Source organism: Paramisgurnus dabryanus, chromosome 3 (genome assembly GCF_030506205.2).
Source record: "Paramisgurnus dabryanus chromosome 3, PD_genome_1.1, whole genome shotgun sequence".
Lineage (NCBI taxonomy): Eukaryota > Metazoa > Chordata > Actinopteri > Cypriniformes > Cobitidae > Paramisgurnus > Paramisgurnus dabryanus.
This window is the reverse complement of record NC_133339.1, coordinates 12935848-12943878: the sequence shown is the minus strand read 5'-3', so window position 1 is coordinate 12943878 and position 8031 is coordinate 12935848. Positions and strand designations below refer to the sequence as shown.

The window sequence follows — 8031 nt, the reverse complement described above, 5'->3', positions numbered from 1 at the left end:
GAGGTTGTAGCCTATCTGTTTAGTTAATGCATGAACTAACATAACTTGATAGACCCTTTTACAGCTCACGCAGGGACAGATTTGTAATATTTGTCGGCAAAAAAAGTCTAATAACACAATATGAACAGCCAACAGCAGGGGCACTAATAAGATCACTTATATGCTGCTTCGTGTAAAAAACGAGGAAGAAGAGTCGGCCAATTAGCTAGCCGTGATTGGTCCACGGATTCTTGGAATTCGCGAGCCTGAATTCGCGAGCCTGAGCATCCACAGCCTGGTCATGATGAGGGACTGACAGAGTTAACTTCACATCAGCAAGAGGTAAAGACAAGATTTTTCTGTTTGCTGTGGAGACCAGAAATTGGTAATATAAATATCAGTATGTCAGAAGTTTAGAATGTCACATTTTATTAACCTTTGTTTATGTTTCAACACATACATGCTTTAACAACAAAGAACAACAGCATTAAATGCTGACTTATGTGTGTTGTACACAAATGCACATAAGTGAATCAAACTGATCCTACACATTTTATGGTTTTCATGTGTAAACAATCAGGACACAGCTCAGTGACCATTAAAAAAAAATAATGTGACAGATTCTGTACTTTTGACTCATGTTCATCTTTTAATGTTTAGACATTTCTTGACTCCACAACAAACAGAAGAATACTTATGAAGGGCAGTTCTACAGTATGTGTAAAACTGCAACGTACACAAGTACAGAAAAAAGAATACAAACAGAGAATAGACAAGCATTACAAATTAACAAATTAACTCTAGTCTCAATGTTGAAGCTTATAGCTGAAATATCAGACAAGTAAACTGACAACAGTTTTGCATATGTATAAAGTTAGAAATCTCCTCAGATGGTCTGAGGACATTGACAGTTTACACTTACATAAAAATGATTTTAGACAAAACTCATGTTTTCTTACGTTGTCATTTCACGTGTGTTTTGTGAGAATCACTTAAATCATACAGCACAGTATACAGCGAATCAGATGTCAATCATCGATGAATTTTCTTCAATCTGTGCTACAATGCTTCTGGAGGTTGCACACGTTTAACTGTGTCTGACGATGGACGAACAGGTCGCGTGTATGTTATGGCGGGTACATGTGTGAAGTTTTGCTTTTAGTTAAAAGATTGGTAAATTCATTTCCACATCACCCAAAACTGGTTATATTCTGCGTGTTTCTACATAGGTTACGAGTAAAACAGCTTCGGACGATTCCGTTTTTGCAGCGATCTGAACAATTCATTCAAACTGATTCGCGAACCAATTTAAAACGTTTGGCCCATTCTCTTTGTAAAGAATAGACTCAAAAGACTCATTTATTTTCAACACTTTGTAAGGAATCGACTCAAACGAGTCATTAATTCTCGAATGCGCCAGAAACACAAGATAGCAATTTAAAAATAAAATACAAATTTCTTAATTAATTTAAATACAGTAACGAAGGAACGCTGCATAGTGTAAACGAAGTAAAAGTACAATTTATTTTTTTCCACCTCGGAAGGGCAACTTGAGTCGAGACGGGCATATGGGCAGTTGCCCGGCAACCTGAGCAACCCCCCTGTGCACGTCCCTGCATTCTTCCCCACATGGATGAAAACTCGATTTACAGTCTTATGTTTCATCAGAATGTTTTGAAGTTCCCTGTTTACATCAGAAACAGTTGCTTATGGAAGGCAGCAGTCGTAGTTGAGTCCCTGTTGCTAATGTTTCTGATAACTGAGTCACCCAATATCAGAGTTCTGTTATTGGGTGGTACTGGTTAGGGAGTGAGTGAAAGGAGAGTGTTTTTCCTTTGTATTTTTTATTTATTTCCTTAGGTAAGTTAATAATCTAAAATGAATTCTTATTATTTTGGTCTTTATCCCTTTGCGAAGAGATGCAAAGAGTGAATAAAACTCTTAAAAGTATTGTGTTTGTGGTGAAATGGGACAGTAGAAGGAGGGGGAAACAGAAATTTAGCTTTTAATATCTTCTCATCGGACCTTTCCAATCCTAGACGGGACGGGTTTGTGACATTATATAGCAAACAGCAGAATAGGCTACCTACTTGAGGTCGTCATTCAGTCTCACCAATACGTGCAGCCCTGGGTTATTTTAATGTATTTTTGCAATAAAACTAAATATATAAAATGCTAAAAACCTTGCTTGTTTTCATTTAGAAAATATGAATATGTGGATCAGGCAACATGCACGCTGATTAATGTATTAATACAAAATGAAATATGATATAAAACACAACCATTTATTATAACAAAACTTTTGTACAACATGAAGTTAATACAAGTTAAAAAATCTAGTTAAAGTATAAAGGCAGTGATCTAGTGTTAAGATTCTATAGAAAATATATGTGATTTAAGTTATGAAACTTAAATTTAACATCAGTTAAAACGATAATAACAAATAACAGACTTCATATGAATAATAAAAAGACAGAAAAATGCCAGTTAGATATATCCAAAGGAAATATTTCGTGTTTGACCATCAGACACCGAAGGGCAGAGCAGCTGCACTGAGCCAGCAGGAAATTTCAAAACGACTTGCCAAAAAAAGGCTGCCCTTGGCGGTGTACACGGCACTGACCGCCCGCTGATTAACTTGAACTCACATATCCAAAATTGTCAGAGGAAACCGACCCAGAGATTTAAAGTTTATTCAGCTATATTCTTGACTAAACGGCTGTATTGTATGACACAGAAAGAGTAATATTTCAAATATTGTGCCGGTTTTAAGCTTCATTGCCGTTGACACAAAATGCATTCTGAGAAACTTGGCTGTGATAAGTCCACACAAGTCACCTGCTGATGCATCCTCAATTAAATGAGCAGATCAAGAACACATCCGGAGATGTTATGTGAACTTGACTTGATGCAAACTTGGAATTGGAACAGTACTTGAGCCGTGACTGATGACGTTTCACAAGAATTTTCATAGTTGACAAGTGTAAGGTTTCTCTCCAGTGTGAATTCTCAAATGTCTTTTATGGACACTTGCAGTTGTAAAACTCTTTCCACAGTGATGGCACACATGTGGTTTCTCTCCAGTGTGAATCATCATGTGTCTCTTAAGTTGACTTTCATATGGGAAACTCTTTTCACACTGGAGACATGCATGAGGTTTCTTTTCACTGTGAATCATCATGTGTCTCTTAAGGTGATACTCCAAACTGAAACTCTTTCCACACTGAAGACATGTGTGAGGTTTCTCTTCCATGTGAATTGCCATGTGTGTCGTAAGGTTGCCTTTACTTCTGAAACCTTTTTCACACTCATGGCATCTGTAAGGTTTCTCTCCAGTGTGAGACCTCATGTGTCTCTTAAGTTGACTTTCATATGGGAAACTCTTTTCACAATGATGGCATGCGTGCAGCTTTTTCTCACTGTGAGTTTTCATGTGGAGGTTAAGGCTCGCTTGAAAGTTGAAACTCTTTCCACATAGTTGACATGTGTAAGGTTTCACTCCAGTGTGAATTCTCAAATGTCTGTTAAGGACACTTGCAATTGTATAACTCTTTCCACACTGATGGCACACATGTGGTTTCTCTCCAGTGTGAGACCTCATGTGTATCTTAAGTTTACTTGTATCTGGGAATCTCTTGTCACTGTGAATTTTCATGTGCCGTTTAAGGCTCGTTTGAAATGTGAAACTCTTTCCACACAGATGACACGTGTAAGGTTTCTCTCCAGTGTGAGACCTCCTGTGTCTCTTAAGTTGACTTTCATATGGGAAACTCTTTTCACAATGATGGCATGCGTGCAGCTTTTTCTCACTGTGAGTTTTCATGTGGAGGTTAAGGCTCGCTTGAAAGTTGAAACTCTTTCCACATAGTTGACATGTGTAAGGTTTCACTCCAGTGTGAATTCTCAAATGTCTGTTAAGGACACTTGCAGTTGTAAAACTCTTTCCACACTGATGGCACGTGTAAGGTTTCTCTCCAGTGTGAGACCTCATGTGTATCTTAAGTTCACTTGTACATTGGAACCTCTTGTCACAATGATGGCACGCGTGTGGCTTTTCCCCACTGCAAGTTTTCATGTGATGGTTAAGGCTTGTTTGAAATGTGAAACTCTTTCCACACAGATGACACGTGTAAGGTTTCTCTCCAGTGTGAACTCTAATGTGTATCTTAAGTTGACTTGTATCTTGGAAACTCTTGTCACAATGCTGGCAGGCGTGTGGCTTTTCCCCCCTGTGAGCTTTCATGTGCCGGGTAAGGCTCGATTTACGGTTAAAATTCATTCCACACTGGTGACATTTGAAAGGTTTCTTCTCACTGTGAGTCCTCTTGTGATCTTTAAGGTGAGCTTTTCTTCTAAAACTCTTTCCACACTGTTGACATGTGAAAGGTTTCTCCTCACTGTGAGTCCTCTTGTGATCTGCAGGGCGTTCATCTTCATTGAAACTCTTTTCACACTTTATGTCTTCTGTCTTCAGAGTTTCTTTCTGTGAAACATTATGGTTTATTTTTACAATCTGATGTTTCTCATCCACTTCAGCTTGACTCTCCTCTTTCACTTCCATCATATCTAAAATAAAGACAGTAAATAGTTCATATTGATAAATCAGAGATTTTGAGATGTCATGTATCCATGTTATTTTTAATGTGAAATACATCATTTCATTTCTATTGTCAATTTCTGCTCTTGTAGTTTAACTCTTGTGCTGTGTTCAAAACCCTTTAACACTTGTTGTTTTTTAAATATCACCAACCATTGGATTCTATCTTTTTGTCAACTTGTTTTCTTACAGTTAGGACTGGTTTTGCTTTTATTTTTTGAAGTAATTAATCATAGGCCTAATTAATCTATGTGAATAGTGTTGCAAAATTCCAGGAACTTTCAAAGCTAGAATCTTTCCATGGGAATAAACAGGAATACAGGTGCTGGTCATGTAATTAGAATATCATCAAAAAGTGACTGATATATTTCAAATGTTTATTTATTTTAATTTTGATGATTATAACTGACAACTAAGAAAAATCCCAAATCCAGTATCTCTGAATATTAGAATATTGTGAATTTTGAAGACACCTGGTGCCACAATCCAATCAGATAATTAACTCAAAATACCTGCAAAGGCTTTTGAATGTTGACTTGACAGTTGTCCAAAAGACGACAATTGACACCTTGCAGAGGAGGGCAAGACACAAAAGGTCATTGCAAAAGATGGCTGTTAACAGAGCTCTGTGTCCAAGCAAGTTAATAGACACAGGCGAAGGGAAGGAAAAGATGTACAAGCAAAAGGGATAACCACACCCTGGAGATGATTGTGAAACAAAACCCATTCAAAAATGTGGGGGAGATTCAGAAATAGTGGACTGCAGCTGCAGTCAGTCCTTCAAGAACCATTACGCACAGACGTATGCAAGACCTGGGTTTCAGTTGTCGCATTCCTTATGTCAAGCCACTCTTGATCAACAGACAGTGTCAGAAGGGTCTCGCCTAGGCTAATGACAAAAATGCTGCTGAGTGGTCCAAAGTTATGTTCTCTGATGAAAGTAAATTTTGCATTTTCTTTGGAAATCAGGGTCCCAGAGTCTGGAGGAAGAGAGGAGAAGCACACAATCCACATGGCTTGAGGTCCAGTGTAACGTTTCCACAGTCAGTGATTGTTTGGGATGCCATGCCATCTGCTGGTGTTGGTCCACTGTGTTTTTCCTGTGTATACCAGGAAGTTTTGCACTTCATGCTTCCTGCTGCTGACCAACTTTATGGAGATTGAGATTTCATTTTCCAACAGGACTTGGCACCTGCAAACAGTGCCAAAGCTACCAGCACCTGGTTAAAGGACCATGGTATCCCTGTTCTTAATTGGCCAGCTAACTCACCTGACCTTAACACCATAGAAAATCTATTTAGGTATTATGAAGAGGAAGATGGGATATGCCAGACCTAACAATGCAGAAGAGCTGAAGGCCACTATCAGAGCAACCTGGGCTCTCATAACACCTGAGCAGTGCCACAGACTGACCGACTCCATGCCATGCTGCAGTAATTCAGGCAAAAGGAGCCCAAACTAAGTATTGAGTGCTGTGCTTATACTTTTCATGATCATACTTTTCAGTTCTTTGTATTGGTCTTAAGTAGTACTCTAATTTTCTGAAATACTGAATTTGGGATTTTCCTTAGTTGTCAGTAATAATCATCAAAATTACAGAAATAAAAATTTGAAATATATCAGTCTGTGTGTAATAAATGAATATATACAAGTTTACTTTTTGAATGGAATCAGTGAAATAAATCAACTTTTTGATGATATTCTAATTATATAACCAGCACATGAGAATTAATGGGAATAAACTGGGAATTTGAAAAATTTGCAGAGATGCCTATAACAGGGAACTTAAATGTACTTAAAAAACTCTTGGAGCATCATTGTTTAAAACAACAAGATTTAATGTAATTACTACCCTGCATATTCCTCAGTCACCTCACACACACACACAAACACTCCACCTGAACATAAAATTGGACTACATCAAGTCAGGTAAGTTTTGATGATAAAACGTGGATAAATATATTTGATCTAGAGTATTATAGTTTAACTAGCAAATACCAAAATGTGTTTATACAGTAGCTAGCTAGCCAGAATATCAGATATCTAAGTGTAAAATAGCACTAGTATAATAACTATAATAATGTTTATTATGTTTATGGGGCGGTTTCCGGGACAGGAATTAGCTTAAACCAGGACTAGGCCTAAGTTTATATTACTAGTTTTAACAAACATGCCTTACTAAAAACATTACTTGTGTGCAATTTGAGGAAAAACAAAGCGTACTGATGTATTTTAAGATATGTCGTTGCAAGTTGTTTTCAGTTTGGACAGTTTTTAAAAATATTTTAGTCTAGGACTACTCTAATCCCTGTCCAGGAAACCACCCCTATATGTGTTTGTATATGATGTAGTTTATATAAATATCCCTAAATGTCCAAAAAATTTCCAAAAATTCCCATTAAGTTTCCAGTTCGATATATTTCCAAAATTCCCCAGAAAAGATTCCAATAAAAAGTTTCTGAAAAATTTTTGGAACCTTTCCACCCCTTTGCAACCCTATCTGGGAATAATTTTGGCAATATTAAAATCTGACAAAAATTTGCAGTGTTCATCACACTAGTCTACTTTAATGTTGAATTGAGAAGTTTCTTTTAAATTGCTTTTATTCTAAACAATATGGCACAGAGTCACAATTGTGGTGTTCCTGGTCAAAAATGACTGGTCGTTGAAAGTAAAGGTGGAAGATCACAAAACACAGAAAATTATTTTGAAATGATTTTTTTTCTAAAACAGAAAGCAAACGAAGACTCGTGCCATTCCCGGTCAAATATAAGTCATTAAATTTACCCATTTAAGAACAAACCAAAATAAATAAACTTTGTGTGAGCTCATGTAAATGAATCATGCATCTAATGCATTTACTGAACGTATGCACATGAATGACAATAGCCTATTTCGTGTGCCTTGTCAATGGGCGCTTTACATAAAACAGACAGTGCTTGTGTGGACATCTTTTGCGGCACACAATGTGCAGCTCTTAATTTTCTCTCTTCTGTCTGAGACATTTGAAGGCCCTGGTTATTATAAGCTATTTTGTGTAGGCTGGTCATTTATGACAAGATAAAAATACCCTTTTTTTTTGAGAGAGAGAGAGAGAGAAAGATTGTTATAGTCTTTATAAATAAATGACTTGGTTTATAAAGTTTTTATTTAGCAAGTCAATAATATTTCAGCCCGATGCAATACCATTAACTAATATATTAGGAAAAAGAAAATTCTCCCCAACGACTGGAACACAACATAAGGTTTAACTGTAGTAGAGCATAACATGGAGATCACAGTCATTCAATCCACTGAAGGTTGCTTTGGATAAAACTCTTTACCTGATGTTTCAATCTAATTCTACTGAATCTATTATAGATGCAGAAAGTTATCATCTCATGGATTTTAGTTTATTTCTACTCATGTTTCTCAATGTTTTTATGATTATTCCTCAACCATCAATAATAAAGATT

The 8031-nt window shown here is 36.8% G+C and overlaps 1 pseudogene; it reads right to left on the bottom strand.

Moving 5' to 3' along the window:
- Window positions 1-2250: 2250 nt before the first annotated feature.
- Window positions 2251-8031, bottom strand: part of LOC135769144 (uncharacterized) — a 40966-nt pseudogene continuing 35185 nt past the window's right edge.